This window comes from Salvelinus fontinalis, chromosome 42, assembly GCF_029448725.1.
Source record: "Salvelinus fontinalis isolate EN_2023a chromosome 42, ASM2944872v1, whole genome shotgun sequence".
Lineage (NCBI taxonomy): Eukaryota > Metazoa > Chordata > Actinopteri > Salmoniformes > Salmonidae > Salvelinus > Salvelinus fontinalis.
In genome coordinates, this window is record NC_074706.1 from 9,113,424 (window position 1) to 9,135,228 (window position 21,805).

A 21,805-nucleotide genomic window follows, 5' to 3' on the forward strand; every position below is an offset into this window, starting at 1 on the left:
TAGGGTCCATTACCTACTGCTCCCTAAGACAATGGACCTGACCTGGACTTAGCACTTAGCCTAGCTTCGCACTGTGTTGTTAAGGGGAATCCCTCTGGACATTGTAAGATAGGGCCCCTGTATAGAGACAACCCCTAGCCCAACCTTTACCCCCTAGAGGACTTCATGTAGATGTGGCAGAAGGGGCTATAAGTGTAATCAATATGGTTGTAGCTCCACCTCATCTTCTAGTAAGGTAGATATGATTTTCTCCATATTTCTTACACCTATAATATGGCATGTAGCAGACCATTTTATCCAAAGCAACTTACAGTCATGTCTGCATACATTTCACGTTTGGGTGGTCCGGGGAATCGAACCCACTACCCTGGCGTTACAAACACAATTCTCTACCAACTGAACTTCAAAAGACCATTAGCCAGTTCTCCCAGATACACTCAAGAGACTAGGTAGGGAGTGGCAGTTAAAGGCTGTTTCCTGTCTTCTCCATGACAGTCAGTGTAGTGTGTGAAGAGACTAGGTAGGGAGTAGGGGTTAAAGGCTGTTTCCTGTCTTCTCCATGACAGTCAGTGTAGTATGTGAAGAGACTAGGTAGGGAGTAGGGGTTAAAGGCTGTTTCCTGTCTTCTCCATGACAGTCAGTGTAGTGTGTGAAGAGACTAGGTAGGGAGTAGGGGTTAAAGGCTGTTTCCTGTCTTCTCCATGACAGTCAGTGTAGTGTGTGAAGAGACTAGGTAGGGAGTAGGGGTTAAAGGCTGTTTCCTGTCTTCTCCATGACAGTCAGTGTAGTATGTGAAGAGACTAGGTAGGGAGTAGGGGTTAAAGGCTGTTTCCTGTCTTCTCCATGACAGTCAGTGTAGTATGTGAAGAGACTAGGTAGGGAGTAGGGGTTAAAGGCTGTTTCCTGTCTTCTCCATGACAGTCAGTGTAGTGTGTGAAGAGACTTGGTAGGGAGTATGGGAGTTAAAGGCTGTTTCCTGTCTTCTCCATGACAGTCAGTGTAGTGTGTGAAGAGACTTGGTAGGGAGTAGGGGTTAAAGGCTGTTTCCTGTCTTCTCCATGACAGTCAGTGTAGTGTGTGAAGAGACTTGGTAGGGAGTATGGGAGTTAAAGGCTGTTTCCTGTCTTCTCCATGACAGTCAGTGTAGTATGTGAAGAGACTTGGTAGGGAGTAGGGGTTAAAGGCTGTTTCCTGTCTTCTCCATGACAGTCAGTGTAGTATGTGAAGAGACTTGGTAGGGAGTAGGGGTTAAAGGCTGTTTCCTGTCTTCTCCATGACAGTCAGTGTAGTATGTGAAGAGACTTGGTAGGGAGTATGGGAGTTAAAGGCTGTTTCCTGTCTTCTCCATGACAGTCAGTGTAGTATGTGAAGAGACTAGGTAGGGAGTAGGGGTTAAAGGCTGTTTCCTGTCTTCTCCATGACAGTCAGTGTAGTGTGTGAAGAGACTTGGTAGGGAGTATGGGAGTTAAAGGCTGTTTCCTGTCTTCTCCATGACAGTCAGTGTAGTGTGTGAAGAGACTTGGTAGGGAGTATGGGAGTTAAAGGCTGTTTCCTGTCTTCTCCATGACAGTCAGTGTAGTATGTGAAGAGACTTGGTAGGGAGTAGGGGTTAAAGGCTGTTTCCTGTCTTCTCCATGACAGTCAGTGTAGTATGTGAAGAGACTTGGTAGGGAGTATGGGAGTTAAAGGCTGTTTCCTGTCTTCTCCAGGACAGTCAGTGTAGTGTGTGAAGTAATCCGTTGTTCTCGTAAGCCCAACAGTTAGAAGCCAGGTGGAAGCGATGACCTCACAGCTGCTTTCCTCAGCTCGACTTTATCTCCAGGTCATCTCTGTTACACAACCCACCTGTCCCAACTCCTAGTCTCACCACTGGATACCTCTTTTCAGCACTTTATCCGTTTTCACCAAGAAAGAACACCGGGTCAGAGTATCAAATCGGCGCTAGATGAGTCGGCGACATACGGTTGTAGGTTTTGGATGTGGCTTAGGCAAAGGGAGAGAGGGTCAAAGTTCAGCCGTCCTTTGAGTTAGTACACTGTTGCAATTACAGTCAGTATTACAAGAGAGCTGTCACTTTTATGAACCAACTAGCCATTTCAATGTGGTTATGAAATGTCTACATTGGCAAGTATTTGAGTGCCTGCCAAAATGAAGGGGGAAAAAACCTTGTCAAAGGTTCAGTGGAGGATATGGGAGTCCCAAGCACTGGAATACAAAAAGAGGTCAAACATAAACACATATATACAAGGCATTTTTCTTTAGATGATGTTGATGTTGCTTTAACAATTGAGTTAATGCTTAGACGCCTTAATGTATACATGCCTGTACCCACCCAGGAGTACAATGCTCTCAAACACGTTTCTCTCTCTCTCTCTCTCTCTCTCTCTCTCTCTCTCTCTCTCTCTCTCTCTCTCTCTCTCTCTCTCAATTCAATTCAATTCTCAATTCAAGGGGCTTTATTGGCATGGGAAACATGTGTTAACATTGCCAAAGCAAGTGAGGTAGATAATATACAAAAGTGAAATAAACAATAAAAATGAACAGTAAACATTACACATACAGAAGTTTCAAAACAATAAAGACATTACAAATGTCATATTATATATATACAGTGCTCTCTCTCTCTCTCTCTTCTCTCTCTTCTCTCTCTTCTCTATTTCTGCCTCATTCAGTCTGTGCTACTAAAGCGCTACTAATGACCCCCTCATAAACCCAGGCCGTATAGTGAACCTTATGAACAACAAGCAGTCAATGATCCTCAGTTGAATCCTCAGTGTGTCCATATGTCTGTGACAGTAGCAGCCTTTGACTACCAGTGCTGTCTGTCTTCTACTGAACCAGCCAGCTCCCTCACACAGCAGCCAGCAGGTGGTAGGTCCTAACAAAACTAGAGCTGCCATACCATAAGCTAGGATCAACATCACTGTCAGATGTATAGCTGTGTGCTAACTCTGTCTGGTTAATGTAAAGCTGAGAACAGAGAGAAGAATGTAATCCCATGGTCCTTCAGGACAACTAATGGTGCCTCTCTGACACTCTCTTGCCCTCGACTCACCAACTTCCTGGAAACAGTGCAGTCAAGAAGAGGCCAAATGAGTTCACGGTCGTCAGAAGAAGTTTTGGACGTTTTCAAAACACATTTATCTGCAGTGGAGACCCTTTAGTTCAGCTCTTGTGAGCTGGAAATGAACGGTAGCCGCAGTGCCAGGTGCGTAGGGTGTAATGTGACCAAACAATGCTTAATTCCTACTGTTAAGATGATGCAATAAGTATTTCATGATTTAATCAAGGATGAACGCATTTTCTCTTGAAGTGCTCCCTAAAAATATTGGGCCTAATTGGTGAACAAAAAACAAAAAAAAGCAAATTGCTTTGTGTTTTCTGTTTGATGTTAGCACCAGCTAGCAGTGACGTTATGCAAGTCTCATTTCTTCCTAACATAGAACATCTGCCATGCTTTCATGGGGTTACTGACAAGGTCTGTCACTGCATACAGGTTTAATCCTATCAGTACAAACAGTAATTCACTCAGCTGCCTCTTTCCCCCACGTTTCCTGTACTGCGTTTGACAAAGAACAAAACATCCCATAATAATGGAGGTACTGAACTGCCAAGGAACGTTCCATTCTTCTCACAACTCATTTGGATGAATGCTTTAACTAATAAACGCAACCTCTCTCAGAACACAACAACACCAAACACCGGCTAGAGATATCAGTATAAATATGGACCATTTAGCACGGTATCACCCACTACGATACTACACCGCGTGTCACTACAAAGTTTCAGCCTTTATTTGTCACGTGCACAGGAGACAGCAGGTGTAAAACGGTACAGTGAAATGCTTACTTGCAAGCTACTTCACAGCAATTCAATATCAAGGTGAGCGAAAATAATGTCAAGGAAATAATACAAGTAAGAATTGAAAAGTAAGAAAACACATGAGAAAAACAGGAGAAAGTAGAAGCTATACAGCAATAGAAGCTATACTTGCCCAGTTAAATAAAGGTCAAATAAATATTGAATATATATATACTGAGTGTACAAAACATTAAGAACACCTTCCTAACCTTCCTAATATTGAGTTGCATGGACTCTACAAGGTGTCTAAAGCGTTCCACAGGGATGCTGGCCCATGTTGACTCCAATGCTTCCCACAGTTGTGTCAAGTTGGCTGGATGTCCTTTGGGTGGTGGACCATTCTTGATACACACGGGAAACAGTTGAGAGTGAAAAACCCAGCAGCGTTGCAGTTCTTGACACAAACCGGTAGGCCTGGCACCTACTACCATACCCTGTTCAAAGGCACTTAAATCTTTTGTCTTGCCCATTCACCTTCTGAATGGCACACATACACAATCCATGTCTCAATTGTCTCAAGGGAAATTAAAAATCCTTCTTTAACCTGTCTCTTCCCCTACATAAACACTGATTGAAGTGGATTTAACAAGTGACATCAAATAGGGATTCACCATATCTCATGGAAACAGTAGGTGTTCTTAATTTTATATGCATTCAGTGAATTGAGCCTGTAGCTTAAAAAGACAGATTTTGATGGAGATTTCTGTATTATGTTACTTAGATTGATGTAAGGGTGTGTCAATAGACTCTTAATTATTAATTAGATATGGCAAAATAGGATATTAATTATAGTAAATTAAGCAAACATAGATTCTTACAATAATTCCAAATATTTATCACTAGCTGAGCCATTTAGGGATTTTTTAAAAATGCTCCGAAGCACAATTGAACCAGGCGCTGTAGACTGGAGCGTCCGTAGGGTCAGTGCAGCGGGCTGAAAGCTTGACGTTCCTAGTATACCTAACATCTTCAGACTGAAGAGTAAAGAGTTGGATTAGACTCACAAAGGATATACAAAACTTCCAACTCCCATTTTCTGCAGTGGGGAGATTGAATGGGGGTCAATGAGGTTAGAATGCATCATGAATAGGCTCAGTTCAGGGTACTTGTTGGTAGCAGACATTGTGTAGAGCAGTGCTCCCGAGCTCTTCAGGTGTTAACATTTAACCTGTTTCTCATTGTTATGCTGATCCTGGCTCTCCACAACAGGTCTTTTCTGACTAGGAAAATGAAAGCAGATGAAAGAGAATGTGAAAGGTGCCCAGTTTGTTTTTCTGTTGTGATTAGATAATCAGATCCAACTCTCTGTAGTCAGAAATGTGTGCTAGACATGGTCATGGTCCTTGAATTTAAGCAATTTTGCTATGATAACATCTTAGTGTTTGAGAATATCTTCTGGAACGAGATATGACATATTATGCAGCATTTCAAAGCTGGACAAATGGGACCAATTTCATATGGAAGATGAATTCTAACCGAATCACAACAGCTAAGATGAGAGACCACGCTAGTGTACAGAGACCACAATGGTCTACAGAGACCACGCTAGTCTACAGAGACCGCGATAGTCTACAGAGACCGTGGAAGTCTACAGAGACCGCGATAGTCTACAGAGACCGCGATAGTCTACAGAGACCGCGCAAGTCTACAGAGACCACGCTAGTCTAGAGACCACGCTGGTCTACAGAGACCACGCTAGTCTACAGAGACCGCGCTAGTCTACAGAGACCACGCTAGTCTACAGAGACCGCGCTAGTCTACAGAGACCGCGCTAGTCTACAGAGACCGCGCTAGTCTACAGAGACCGCGCTAGTCTACAGAGACCACGCTAGTCTACAGAGACCACGCTAGTCTACAGAGACTGCAATAGTCTACAGAGACCACGCTAGTCTACAGAGACCACGCTAGTCTACAGAGACCACAATGGTCTACAGAGACCGCACAAGTCTACAGAGACCGCGGTAGTCTACAGAGACCGTGGAAGTCTACAGAGACCGCGATAGTCTACAGAGACCGCGATAGTCTACAGAGACCGCGCAAGTCTACAGAGACCACGCTAGTCTACAGAGACCCGCACAAGTCTACAGAGACTACGCTAGTCTACAGAGACCACGCTAGTCTACAGAGACTGCAATAGTCTACAGAGACCACGCTAGTCTACAGAGACCACGCTAGTCTACAGAGACCGCACAAGTCTACAGAGACCACGCTAGTCTACAAAGACCACACTAGTAAGATGTCGCCGGAGCAGAAGGCAGACGTTTTACGTGCCCCCAAACGATTGTGTTTTTTTGTTCATTTATCTGCATTGTTGGTAACTTATTGTTTTACTATTTTTGTACATAATGTACATAATGCTGCCGCTATCGTCTCTTATGACCGAAAATAACTTGTAGACATAACGATTGCGATTACTCACCACGGATTAGCAGAATCCCTTTTCTCTTTCACGACTCTGACGGAGGATATACAGCTCCCTCGGAAACAGACCCCGACCCCAGTGATCTGCGTGAAGAGGAGGCGGAGATAGAGGAGGAGGCGATAGAGAGGCCGGAGGTCGGGCTTGCCTTCTGATGAGTCGGAGGCGATCGAATAAACCCCCACTCCCTTCAGTTCTGCTTGCAAACATGCAATCTTTGGACAATAAAACGGATGAGTTATTGGGAATATTAAACTACCAACGGGACATTACAAACTGTAACATCTTATGCTTCACGGAATCGTGGCTGAACGACGACAATATAAACATACAGCTGGCTGGTTATACAATGTACCGGAAGGATAGAACAGCGGCGTCTGGTAAGACAAGGGGCGGCGGACTATGTATTTTTGTAAACAACAGTTGGTGCACAATATCTAAGGAAGTCTTGAGCTATTGGTAGAGTTTCTCATGATAAGCTGCAGACCACATTACCTACCGAGAGAGTTTTCATCTATATTCCTTGTAGCTGTTTACATAACACCACAGTCAGAGGCTGGCACTAAGATAGCATTGAATGAGCTGTATTTCGCCATAAGCAAACACGAAAACGCTCACCCAGAGGCGGCGCTCCTAGTAGCCGGGGACATTAATGCAGGGAAACTTAAATCAGTTTTACCAAATTTCTATCAGCATGTTAAATGTGCAACCAGAGGGAAAAGAACTCTGGACCACCTATACTCCACACACAGAGACGCATTCAAAGCTCTCCTTTGCCCTACATTTGGCAAATCTGACCATAATTCCATACTCCTGATTCCTGCTTACAAGCTAAAATTTAAGCAGGAAGCAGCAGTGACTAGATCAATAAAAAAGTGGTCATATAAAGCAGATGATAAGCTGCAGGACTGTTTTGCTAGCACAGACTGGAATATGTTCCGGGATTCCTCAAATGGCATTGAGGAGTACACCACATCTGTCATTGGCTTCATCGATAAGTGCATCGATGACGTAGTCCCCACAGTGACCGTACATACATACCCCAACCAGAAGCCAAGGATTACAGGCAGCATCCACACTGAGCTAAAGTCTAGAGCTGCTGCTTTCTAGGAGCAGGACTCTAACCCAGAAGCTTATAAGAAATCCCGCTATGCCCTCCGACGAGCCATCAAACAGGCGAAGCGTCAATACAGGACTAAGACCGAGTCGTACTACACCGGCTCTGACGCTCGACGCATGTGGCAGGGCCTGCAAACCATTACAGACTACAAAGGGAAGCACAGCCGAGAGCTGCCCATTGACACGAGCCTACTGGACGAGCTAAACTACTTTTATGCTCGCTTCAAGGCAAATAACACTGGAACATGCAGGAGAGCACCAGCTGTTCTGGAAGACTGTGGGATTACCATCGCAGCCGATGTGAGTAAGACCTTTAGACAGGTCAACATTCACAAGGCCGCAGTGCCAGATGGATTACCAGGACGTGTACTGCAAGCATGCGCTGACCAACTAGCAAGTGTCTTCACTGACATTTTCAACCTGTCCCTGTCCGAGTCTATAATACAAACATGTTTCAAGCAGACCACCATATTGCCTGTGCCCAAGAACACTAAGGTAACCTGCCTAAATGACTACCGACCCGTAGCAGTCTTACGTCTGTAGCCATGAAGTACTTTGAAAGGCTGGTCATGGCTCACAACAACACCATCATCCTAGAAACCCTAGACCCACTCCAATGTGCATACCGACCCAACAGATCCACAGATGATGCAGTCTCTATTGCACTCCACACTGCCCTTTCCCACCTGGACAAAAGGAACACATATGTGAGAATGCTATTCATTGACTACAGCTCAGCGTTCAACACCATAGTCGTTTCAAAGCTCATCAATAAGCTAAGGACCCTGGGACTAAACAACTCCCTCTGCAACTGGATCCTGGACTTCCTGACGGGCCACCCAGGTGGTAAGGGTAGGTAACAACACATCCGCCACACTGATCCTCAACACAGGGGCCCCTCAGGGGTGCGTGCTCAGCCCCCTCCTGTACTCCCTGTTCACTCATAATTGCACAGCTTGGCACAACTCCAACACCATCATTACATTTGCTGATGACACAACAGTGGTAGGCCTGATCACCGACAACAACAAGACAGCCTATAGAGAGGAGTTCAGAGACCTGGCCGTGTGGTGCCAGGACAACAACCTCTCCCTCAACGTGATCAAGACAAAGGAGGTGATTGTGGACTCCAGGAAAAAGAGGACCGAGCACGCCCCCATTCTCATCGATGGGGCTGCAGTGGAGCAGGTTGAGAGCTTCAAGTTCCTTGGTGTCCACATCACCAACAAACTAACATGGTCCAAGCACACCATGACAGTCGTGAAGCGGGCACGACAAAACCTATTCCCCCTCAAGAGACTAAAAAGATTTGGCATGGGTTCTCAGATCCTCAAAAGGTTCTACAGCTGCACCATCGAAAGCATCCTGACTGGTTGCATCACTGCCTGGTATGGCAACTGCTCTGCCTCCGACCGCAAGGCACTACAGAGGGTAGTGCGAACGGCCCAGTACATCATTGGGGCCAAGCTTCCTGCCATCCAGGACCTCTATACCAGGCGGTGTCAGAGGAAGGCCCTAAAAATTGTCAAAGACTCCAGCCACCCTAGTCATAGACTAGGGTCTCCCGGCTACCACACGGCAAGCGGTACCGGAGCGCCAAGTCTAGATCCAAGAGGCTTCTAAACAGCTTCTACCCCCAAGCCATAAGACTCCTGACCATCTAGTCAAATGGCTACCCAGACTATTTGCATTGCCCCCCCCTCTCCACAACACTGCCACTCTCTGTTGTCATCTATGCATGGTCATTTAATTAACTCTACCTACATGTACATACTACCTCAACTAACCGGTGCCCCCCCACATTGACTCTGTACCGGCACCCCCCTGTATACATTGTTATTTTTTACTGCTGCTCTTTAATTACTTGTTACTTTTATCTCTTATTCTTATCTGTATTTTTTGAAACTGCACTGTTGGTTAAGGGCTCGTAAGTAAGCATTTTACGGTAAGGTCTTCACATGTATTCTGCGCATGTGAATAATACAAATTTGATTTGATTAGTCTACAGAGACCACAATGGTCCTGGAAGACATCAATAGCAGGTGACAAGAGATCTGCCTTTCATAACTGCACCAGTTTTCTGTCCGTCTCATTTTCTTCTCTTCCCTGTTCAGCCTCTTCTGTTCACATATGGAAGTACATCTAATCCCCTACATGTGTTTTACCACTTCTAAAACAGTAGCGTAGAAGAGCATCCATCAACTGAAGTTTAATTAGAAAAGAGAGAGCCTAGAGAGGGAAGAAGAATGAGATGTGGAGGAGAGGGACTTTAACCTCCCAGCCGCTCCTACTTAACTCTTGGCCTCTCTACGTTGACTTTGTGCACGCGCCTTTAAATGCAGCCCTACAGAACCGAGGTGATTGGCGGTTTTATTCATACCGCCAACATAAGGACTTGCCATTTGGAAGTGCACAAAGGTGGTAGAGGTGCAGAGAGAGGAAAAATCCCCCATTCATTCTTAGCCTGGTTTCCTTTAAGCTCTGCCGGTTTAAAGAAAGGGGTAATTTCAAATGTCCTGGACCTCAGACAGAGGCACAGAGCAGTCAGAGGGAAAAGCTTTACTGGTCGACTGGAGAAGACCCAGGGTCATATTAGATTAGTATTTCTTGATTGTGGCAATATTACTTCCGGAATGGAATTCAACCAACAATTTCTCTGTCTACTGCCTTATAACCTAAGTCTGTCATGGTACATGTTACATACGAAGTCCTCCATAGTGATCATTTCAGTGGGTACACCGAGTTGATTGACTTTCGTTACAAGTTTCACAATTGACTGTTCTGTTCAACTAATCTCTATTGTTCTGTTTGTCATACCGCTCAGAAAGCAAAGGGTCCTCACAAGCTTCCCTGTTTGTCATGGGTACATGTTTTGGGGCCCCAGTAACTCTGAATGCTCTGACACCATGACTAAACCAGAGGGCTAGACAGGTGGTCTCCTCATCAGGAGTAGCAGAGTGTGCATGTAGACTGTCCGTAAACTGGTTTGGAGACAACGGGTTAGCTTAGAAGTCTTTGATTAATTGAGAACTCACAGAGGCACGACGTTTGTTTAGAAGAGGAGTGTGAGCTGCATGCCTGGTCTGAAGTTACGACAGGGACAAACACGTACTCACGAATGAGCGTGCGCACACACACACACACACACACACACACACACACACACACACACACACACACACACACACACACACACACACACACACACACACACACACACACACACACACACACACACACACACACACACACACACACACACACACACACACACGGCTCTGCGCTCCTAAGTCAGCTGACACCACGACTGGCAGCGTGCAACCACAGCACTCCAGCGCTAAAACAACAAGTCGTGACGTAACGCCCTCGCGGCCAATACCGCTAAGAGCGATGAGCTCTGGGGAGCGGGCTCCCTCTGTACTGTGTCAGCTAAGCACTTCCAACTGCTCTGTGAAAACAATTACAATTAGACATCTGTGAGTGTAGTTCAAATGTTCACACAAGTCTCTCTTGACAATACATGAAATTCTAGTTATTCAAGTGTATCTCAAGAATTTGCACATACAGGACCTGCCCTTTCAAGAGAAACCAACGGGTTAACTCTCAGACTCCAACCAGGACAATTAGCATAGGACAGCATGTAAGATACACGTTTTCTCCTGTCCTACGCTTTGAGGTTTTCCCTCGCCCTTCAACCTGCTGCAGTATTTGAAAGTTTAGATGAAGTTGGAAAGACTCAGGATGCATTGGTAGACCAGCGGTGGGGTCATGGCTTGAATGGATCTAGCTTTTGTCAAATGTACATCAAAAATCGTTTTTTTGTGCATTTCAGCTAACCCAGTGGAGGCTAGCTAACCCAGTGGAGGCTAGTTAACCCAGTGGAGGCTAGCTAACCCAGTGGAGGCTAGCTAACCCAGTGGAGGCTAGCTAACCCAGTGGAGGCTAGCTAACCCAGTGGAGGCTGATGTGTGGGGATGTAAAGTCGGCCAGGCAGAACACCCTGGAAGGGGAGATCAGAAGGTGGGCTCTGCTACATCAGGCTCTAGTTCCCGGTGGTCCTATAGAGCCAGATAAATAGGCTGAGACGATTGCTTTATTGCTCCGCAGAAACCCTAAAGCAAGCAGCCATTCACAGATAAACACAAAAAAACACATCCCTCATGTCTGTCAGATATCTGCAAAACGAATCTGCAAAGTCAAAGAGGAAGGGTGACAAAATGGAAGCCAGTTGAGGATTACAAGATCAGTGTTCAAAATCCCTTTTCCTCCAAGTTCTTCTGCAAAGCTGATTGTATCTTGGCAACTATTCAATAATAGTTTATTGGGGTTTTCAAGGCTAATCCTATACTATAGATCCTATAGATCCTATCCTAATCCTATACTATTAATAACACTGACTGTGATATTTGATTTGCTCAGACTTTGCACAGTGCCAGTTTTACCACTAATGACTATAGCAGCTCTAGCGCTAGGAATGGAAAAGCCATTCCCCCAAGGAAGAAGGCACGTGGGGGAGAGAGTGTGGAAGAAGGAGGGTGGAATGATGCTGGCCTTAGGATGAGCTGTAGCGTGATGTACATGAGGAATTGTTGGAGTCTTCCTACCTACCGGGAGATATCTCAATCACACCAGGTCTGCGTCCCAAATGGCACCCTATCACCTATATAGTGATGACAGGGTGCCCATAAGGCTCTGGTCAAAAGTAGTGCACTAAAAAGGGAGTAGGTGCCATTTGAGACGCAGCCCAGGAAATGATTAGTGATGAATAGCATTATTCAAATGAAACCTGCGGTCTGTCTGGGTTCTGGTCTGCTGAGCGGTCCCTAGATGATGATTTGTATCTCGGTTCATTTCGGGTCCGTATCAGTACAATAGGACAGATATCCCTGATATTGGCTTACCATGCACACCAGATGGATGGAGGCATGGCGGTGCATGGGCCCTCTCTTCCCTTACAACTCCTTCCATCTATATTGTGGTGGGAGTCTGCTCAGCCATCCAGAGCTGGTGTTTGTGCTGTGTAGCTAGGTCAGTGGAGTCTGGTGCTTGTCCTGTCTTACTATAGCTAGGTCAGTGGAGTCTGGTGCTTGTCCTGTCTTACTATAGCTAGGTCAGTGGAGTCTGGTGCTTGTCCTGTCTTACTATAGCTAGGTCAGTGGAGTCGGGTGCTTTTCCTGTCTTACTATAGCTAGGTCAGTGGAGTCTGGTGCGTGTCCTGTCTTACTATAGCTAGGTCAGTGGAGTATGGTGCTTATCCTGTCTTACTGTAGCTAGGTCAGTGGAGTCTGGTGCTTGTCCTGTCTTACTATAGCTAGGTCAGTGGAGTCTGGTGCTTGTCCTGTCTTACTATAGCTAGGTCAGTGGAGTCGGGTGCTTTTCCTGTCTTACTATAGCTAGGTCAGTGGAGTCTGGTGCGTGTCCTGTCTTACTATAGCTAGGTCAGTGGAGTATGGTGCTTATCCTGTCTTACTGTAGCTAGGTCAGTGGAGTCTGGTGCTTGTCCTGTCTTACTATAGCTAGGTCAGTGGAGTCTGGTGCTTGTCCTGTCTTACTATAGCTAGGTCAGTGGAGTCTGGTGCTTGTCCTGTCTTACTATAGCTAGGTCAGTGGAGTCGGGTGCTTTTCCTGTCTTACTATAGCTAGGTCAGTGGAGTCTGGTGCGTGTCCTGTCTTACTATAGCTAGGTCAGTGGAGTATGGTGCTTATCCTGTCTTACTGTAGCTAGGTCAGTGGAGTCTGGTGCTTGTCCTGTCTTACTATAGCTAGGTCAGTGGAGTCTGGTGCTTGTCCTGTCTTACTATAGCTAGGTCAGTGGAGTCTGGTGCTTGTCCTGTCTTACTATAGCTAGGTCAGTGGAGTCTGGTGCTTGTCCTGTCTTACTATAGCTAGGTCAGTGGAGTCGGGTGCTTTTCCTGTCTTACTATAGCTAGGTCAGTGGAGTCTGGTGCGTGTCCTGTCTTACTATAGCTAGGTCAGTGGAGTATGGTGCTTATCCTGTCTTACTGTAGCTAGGTCAGTGGAGTCTGGTGCTTGTCCTGTCTTACTATAGCTAGGTCAGTGGAGTCGGGTGCTTTTCCTGTCTTACTATAGCTAGGTCAGCGGAGTCTGGTGCGTGTCCTGTCTTACTATAGCTAGGTCAGTGGAGTATGGTGCTTATCCTGTCTTACTGTAGCTAGGTCAGTGGAGTCTGGTGCTTGTCCTGTCTTACTATAGCTAGGTCAGTGGAGTCTGGTGCTTGTCCTGTCTTACTATAGCTAGGTCAGTGGAGTCTGGTGCTTGTCCTGTCTTACTATAGCTAGGTCAGTGGAGTCTGGTGCTTGTCCTGTCTTACTATAGCTAGGTCAGTGGAGTCGGGTGCTTTTCCTGTCTTACTATAGCTAGGTCAGTGGAGTCTGGTGCTTGTCCTGTCTTACTATAGCTAGGTCAGTGGAGTCGGGTGCTTTTCCTGTCTTACTATAGCTAGGTCAGTGGAGTCTGGTGCGTGTCCTGTCTTACTATAGCTAGGTCAGTGGAGTATGGTGCTTATCCTGTCTTACTGTAGCTAGGTCAGTGGAGTCTGGTGCTTGTCCTGTCTTACTATAGCTAGGTCAGTGGAGTCTGGTGCTTGTCCTGTCTTACTATAGCTAGGTCAGTGGAGTCTGGTGCTTGTCCTGTCTTACTGTAGCTAGGTCAGTGGAGTCTGGTGCTTGTCCTGTCTTACTGTAGCTAGGTCAGTGGAGTCGGGTGCTTGTCCTGTCTTACTATAGCTAGGTCAGTGGAGTCTGGTGCTTGTCCTGTCTTACTATAGCTAGGTCAGTGGAGTCTGGTGCTTGTCCTGTCTTACTATAGCTAGGTCAGTGGAGTATGGTGCTTGTCCTGTCTTACTATAGCTAGGTCAGTGGAGTCTGGTGCTTGTCCTGTCTTACTATAGCTAGGTCAGTGGAGTCTGGTGCTTGTCCTGTCTTACTGTAGCTAGGTCAGTGGAGTCTGGTGCTTGTCCTGTCTTACTATAGCTAGGTCAGTGGAGTATGGTGCTTGTCCTGTCTTACTGTAGCTAGGTCAGTGGAGTCTGGTGCTTGTCCTGTCTTACTATAGCTAGGTCAGTGGGGTCTGGTGCATGTCCTGTCTTAATATAGCTAGGCCAGTGGAGTCTAGTGCTTGTCCTGTCTTACTATAGCTAGGTCAGTGGAGTCTGGTGCTTGTCCTGTCTTACTAAAGCTAGGCCAGTGGAGTCTGGTGCTTGTCCTGTCTTACTATAGCTAGGTCAGTGGAGTCTGCTGTTTGTCCTGTCTTACTACAGCTAGGTCAGTGGAGTCTGGTGCTTGTCCTGTCTTACTATAGCTAGGTCAGTGGAGCCTGGTGCTTGTCCTGTCTTACTATAGCTAGGTCAGTGGAGTCGGGTGCTTTTCCTGTCTTACTATAGCTAGGTCAGTGGAGTCTGCTGTTTTTCCTGTCTTACTATAGCTAGGTCAGTGGAGTCTGGTGCTTGTCCTGTCTTACTATAGCTAGGTCAGTGGAGTCTGGTGCTTGTCCTGTCTTGCTATAGCTAGGTCAGTGGAGTCTGGTGCTTGTCCTGTCTTACTATAGCTAGGTCAGTGGAGTCTGGTGCTTGTCCTGTCTTGCTATAGCTAGGTCAGTGGAGTCTGGTGCTTGTCCTGTCTTACTATAGCTAGGTCAGTGGAGTCTGGTGTTTGTCCAGACTTACTATAGCTAGGCCAGCTCCCCCAGTGCAGTGCTCTCTAAACATGTCCTGTCTTATTGTAGCTAGGTCAGCTCTCCAGTGCAGTGCTCTCTAAACATGTCCTGTCTTATTGTAGCTAGGTCAGCTCCCCAGTGCAGTACTCTCTAAACCTGTCCTGTCTTATTGTAGCTAGGTCAGCTCCCCAGTGCAGTTCTCTCTAACCCTGTCCTGTCTTATTGTAGCTACGTCTGGAGTGGCATACAGTTGAAGTCGGAAGTTTACATACATCTTAGCCAAATACATTTAAACTCAGTTTTTCACGGTTCCTGACATTTAATCCAAGTAAAAATTCCCTGTTTTAGGTCAGTTAGGATCACTACTTTGATTTAATAATGTGAAATGTCAGTATAATGGCAGAGAGAATGATTTATTTCATCTTTTATTTCTTTCATCACATTCCCAGTGGGTCAGAAGTTTACATACACTCAATTAGTATTTGGTAGCATTGCCTTTAAATTGTTTAACTTGAGTCAAACATTTCAGGTAGCCTTCCACAAGCTTCCCACAATAAGTTGGGTGAATTTTGGCCCATTCCTCCTGACAGAGCTGGTGTAACTGTGTCAGGTTGTAGGCCTCCTTGCTCACACACGCCTTTTTACTTCTGCCCACACATTTCCTATAGAATTGAGGTCAGGGATTTGTGATGGCAACTCCTATACCTTGACTTTGTTGTCCTTAAGCCATTTTGCCACAACTTTGGAAGTATGCTTGGGGCCATTGTCCATTAGGAAGACCCATTTGCGACCAAGCTTTAACTTCCTGACTGATGTCTTGAGATGTTTATTCAATATATCCACATAATTTTTCTCCCTCATGAAGCCATCTATTTTGTGAAGTGCACCAGTCCCTCCTGCAGCAAAGCACCCCACAACATGATGCTGCCACCCCCGTGCTTCACGGATGGGATGGTGTTCTTCGGCCTGCAAGCATCCCCCTTTTTCCTCCAAACATAACGATGGTCATTATGGCCAAACAGTTTTTTATGGCGGTTTTGGAGCAGTGGCTTCTTCCTTGCTGAGCGGCCTTTCAAATTATGTCAATAAGGGACTTGCTTTACTGCGAATACAGATACTTTTTATTGTACCTGTTTCCTCCAGCATCTTCACAAGGTCCTTTGCTGTTGTTCTGGGATTGATTTGCACTTTTCGCACCAAATTACATTCATCTCTAGGAGACAGATCCTTCCTGAGCGGTATGATGGCTGCTTGGTCCCATGGTGTTTATACTTGCGTACTATTGTTTGTACAGATGAACGTGGTACCTTCAGGCGTTTGGAAATTGTTCCCAAGGATGAACCAGACTTGTGGAGGTCTACAATTGTTTTTCTGAGCTCTTGGCTGATATATTTTTATTTTCCCATGATGTCAAGCAAAGAGGCACTGAGTTTGAAGGTAGGCCTTGAAATACATCCACACGTACACCTCCAATTAACTCAAATTATGTCAATTAGCCTATCAGAAGCTTCTAAAGCCATGACATCTTTTTTCTGGAATTTTCCAAGCTGTTTAAAGGAACAGTCAACTTAGTGTATGTAAACTTATGACTCACTGGAATTGTGATACAGTGAATTATAAGTGAAATAATCTGTCTGTAAACAACTGTTGGAAAAATTACTTGTGTTATGCACAAAGTAGATGTCCTAACCGACTTGCCAAAACTATAGTTTGTTAACAAGACATTTGTGGAGTGGTTGAAAAACAAGTTTTAACGTCTACAACCTAAGTGTATGTAAACTTCCGACTTCAACTGTATATGTAGATATATGAATATGGTTCTGGCTAGGTCCGTTTCCTCAGTACAGTGTTCTCTAAGCCTGTCCTGTCCTACACTAGCTAGGCATGTTCTAGGTCCATTACAACCTGAACTTTGTCTCTAAGCTTGTCCTGTCCTACACTAGCTAGGCATGTTCTAGGTCCATTACCCCCTGTTCTCTGTCTCAAGCCTGTCCTGTCCTACACTAGTTAGGCATGTTCTAGGTCCATTACCCCCTGTTCTCTGTCTCAAGCCTGTCCTGTCCTACACTAGCTAGGCTTGTTCTATGTCCATTACAACCTGAACTTTGTCTCTAAGCCTGTCCTGTCCTACACTAGCAAGGCTTGTTCTATGTCCATTACAACCTGAACTTTGTCTCTAAGCCTGTCCTGTCCTACACTAGCTAGGCATGTTCTAGGTCCATTACTTCCTTTTCTCTGTCTCTATGCCTGGACCTGAGGGTCTAATAAATATGGATCAAAGTAATGGCTGCAACAGATGCTACACGTTGAATTCCTGTGTTTGCGCAGGTAGCTAGTAGTGGGATCAGTCTATGGAGAAAAATACCATATCCTGCTTTAGCAGCCTTCTGTTCCACCTTGCCTTTGGCTACATGCCATTCCATAAACTCTTATCCCCATTTAGCGGTTATGGTTCCTCCTCATGTACAGACCATGGATAATATGCAGACATCAGAGATATTATGGTTCGTCATGGATCTGTTTTGGTTTGAATATTTAGTGGTTTCACATCTGTGGCTATAACATAATGTCGTCAGATCAAACTTCAGATGACTGAATGTTGGATCTCACTTGACCCAAAGAGGATATGCCTTGGTTTTAATGGATCTGTTTAGTGAGTTCTGTCCTGATGTACAACAGCGAATACAATTCTTTGTTTGGTTTCAAATAAAAATAATTTGATTTGGGAAGTGGAAGACTATTTAGTTTTCAATTGTTGGATGGAGTTAACAGAGTAAGTTACTATCACAAGTTAAGGACAGGAATAGTTTGAGGTTTTCCTGTCATTCCGTTGACATCGAATACATCATTGTAAATAAGAATTTGTTCTTAACTGACTTGCCTAGTTAAATAAAGGTTAAATAAAAAATAAAAAATGTAAATTTGTTGAGTAACTATCAGACCTATTACCTATTGGCCACTGCTATAGCATTCTTTCCAAACCAGGATGCTTGTTTATTCTTAAGGGAACCATTTTAAATCGGTTATTTTACTTTCAATATGACTCATATCATTAGATTAAGTGGTTTGGACATATTAGGAAATCTTTAATTCACTATTTTTGCAATATTGATGAGTCACTGTCTGACTTTGGCAGTATTTTGACTGTGTTTTTATTGATTATGACATCACTTTTGGGAATGGAAAAATCTTGTCAGGCGGTTTGCTCACTAAATGTCACTCTAATGCAGAACATGACATCAGGCTCCGTCTTTAGGCAGTGTAAAACAGATACAAACGGACCATACAGTATCATATACTATACAATCTATACAACCAGGGACTGGAGTTTTTCCTGGTCAGATCACATGGTCAGGGAAAACTCCTGGCCCTAGCCACTCCCTCCTAATTGTGTCAAGTGAAGAATTGAAAGTCAGTTCAATTTGCAATACTGTTAAGAGGTCATTCAAGTGCAAACACAACAGCTTTTAGGCAAGGGTGCGCTTGTTTGCTTGGTAATTGGAACCACACACGCTGATGATTAAACCACACTGGCATGTTATTACTGTCATAGTGGTCAGGAGGATTTCCTGTGCCTACTTGTAGTGTGGCAATAAAGTTCCATGACCATCCCTCAGTCATACATTCACCTTCCTGTGCCCGTGGCAGTGCATTCCACTAACAGCAGAGACATGCACTACTTTTGTGCACTATGAAGGGAATACTGTGTCATTTTGGATGAAGACCAGGACTGACAAGAAATGAACTTTGGCTGAGGTTTTATGTGTTACATTTTGAACATTCTTTTATCCGGACTGTATGTCTGTCCGCGCGGTCATTCATATCCTGTGACTTCAAACTTTCACCGCATGAACCCTAGTCAAAAGTAGCCAATGTAAGTGTCATCAGTGGGATTGCTTGGCAGAGTTCTAAACTGCATGGAGCAAATGAAAGGGGTGTGTTTTGTGGTGGACGTGATTCATTTGAAGCTTTACACTGCAGTGGGCTAAATCAAGGTCACACAGCGTTTCTTGGTAGTCTTAAACAAATCTACTTTGAAACAAAGTATACACCTCACACACGTGGTTATGGGCTCAAAAAAACCATCTGTACCATGTCAGATATAGAGTTGAAATGTATTACATTTTGAGTTTGCATCCCAATAATATACTTTATATACATCAAAATCAACTGAAATATAACAAAACTGTTTGACATAGAAACACCGGATTATTGGCGTGATTTAAAAACAAAAGTGTATTAATTATGAAAAATAATAAGAACATTCCACCCATGAGGCCACTAGGTCATTTGACTGCAGGAAAGGGCTACCTATTGAATGTTCTGCCTTTCTACTGTACTATACTGTCAAGTGTCTACTGCCTGGTAGATGCATTCCACTGTGGATCCTTACTGTGCGTTTCCATATTGGTATTCTGTACTCTGTGCTCCCAAGTCAATAGTAAAACAACAATAGGTTCTATTTTTAGTTAAACGGAATGTTTAGTCGGAGATACGTTTGTTCATTGTTCGCCTTTGTCTCTTAAAATTGATTTAAGACGTCAGACGCTTCTTTCCCTTGTGAAAGAACGTGAGGGTGGACCAAGGTGTGAATAAGCTCACTCACACACACACACAGACACAGACACAGACACAGACACAGACACAGACACAGACACAGACACAGACACAGACACAGACACAGACACAGACACAGACACAGACACAGACACAGACACAGACACAGACACAGACACAGACACAGACACACACACACACACACAGACACACAGACACACAGACACAGACACACACACACACACACACACACACACACACACACACACACACACACACACACACACACACACACACACACACACACACACACACACACACACACACACACACACACAGTGTCTATTGTTTCTGGTAGGAAACAGACCATTGCGTGAAATCTCTAGGACCATTGTAAACTAACACATGAAAGGAGTCTAATACAATAGTCTTGTTCAGGGTTTCTCTGGTGTTTGACTTTCCTGAATAAATAAAGGGGAAAATGGCCGCTTCCTACAAGGAATTGAATTCTACCTCTTCAACTGATACTTTGATGAGGAAGCAGTGTTCGGTAGAGAGATGTTGCATGTCTAGAGGACCAGAGTTGAATACCACTGCTGTACAGGCAGTACACTGTAGATTCCAACATGTGAACGACTCTAAGGTTCCACTTTAACCTGATAGAAAGGTCAAGCTCTTTCTCTCTTTGTTTCTGGATGATGTCAATTACAGAGGAGCTGAGGTCGTATTGTCAGTTAACTATTGGCGATACGGGAGTAAAAGATGGACCTGCTGTTCCATCCCGTTATTTGCTCGGCCTTGTTTATTAAGTCATGACATCTGATGTCATAGCAAAGGCCTGAACCTGTGTCCTTGGAGTCCAACAAGCATTCCCTGAACTGAATAATACAATCAGTATGTTACCAATCTGTCAATTTTCTGCGAACTGCAAAGCACGTCCCCTTTCAGTTCAATCCTCTTTATTATCATTTGGGTGAAATGTTTGCAAGCAGCGCATGGCTCATCTTTGAAGACAAGATGAACTAGACAAATCAACATATTATTGAGTAACCTTCTCTGGAAACAACTCAACTCGGGAAAACATAATGGTTCATGTCTTTGTTGAATTTGCCTATCCTGTCAACATGTTTTAAAACACTAAACATCCCACAAGCTTTAAGGCAAACATATGAGCCATGTGTATTTATAATTGATCATGTTCTCCAAGCCAAGCATTTAAGAGATGTGTTCTCTGTAAATTAGAGTCAAGGACCTTACATATCCATGGTTGTCAGCGCAGAATAAAATGTAATGTCTATTTAATAATCCCAGCCCGGTCTTGGATAATAAACTATGATGAATTACCCAGATAGAGTCTGTCTGAAAAAAACAAAAAAACATTTAAACCCCCTTTGTTTCTTACTTTCGCTTTTTGACACCTTGAAGGGAGACGAATGTGAGGGAGGGAGGTTTTCTCTTTCTTTCCCTCTCTTTTTTGGTTATCATCGGGGGTGATCAGTCATGACTCATGAGGGTTACTGGGCATGTTTTCTGGAATGTTCCAGACAGCAGTATCACTTTTCATCGGCGACTCCTGTACACTCTGTTAGACAGTGCTCATGTTTTCACACTTTGCAAACTCGTATCCCCCAAGGAGTGGCGGGGTGGAGGGAGGGTTACGTTAGAGGGGGAGGCACGGCTGCACGATGAAACATTCTCGCTGCGGACGCTGCTTCAGCTCAAGATCTCAACTCCCAGGCCGCGTTTAACACCCCGCTCGGCTTACTGAGTAAGCAGCCTGTCAGTTGTTTGGTCGGTGAGGGACGACCGGGTGCTGAAAGTGTACTAGACGATTCGGATACAGATGTCTTCCAGGGGTTGGTTGTACTGTTGAAGGAGAAAAGGGTCATTAGCTATAGTAGCTACCCTCACACCAAGTGCTCTGTTTTATTCACGTCTCCCTACCCGTTCAGACAATATTGGTCTGCCTCTCCACTGTGTAGACACCCTGAAGGCGTAACCGATAGGTGTTGGTGTATTTTAATAATGTCTTAGCCCATACGTTAAACGCTTTTTATCGTTCACTCTGCACCTATTTGTGGTTATCATTTTTATTTTTTCATTTCAATACTGGTCTATGGTTGATACAACTGTTAAAGGCGGCACAATACAACGAGATTCTCAGCATTGAATGAG

At 44.7% G+C, this 21,805-nt stretch overlaps 1 protein-coding gene across 1 annotated transcript in view; it reads left to right on the top strand.

Annotated features, from left to right (window-relative positions):
* LOC129841275 (vascular endothelial growth factor C-like) overlaps positions 1 to 21,805 on the top strand; it is a 62,089-nt gene that overhangs the window by 3,101 nt on the left and 37,183 nt on the right. The window lies entirely within an intron of this gene.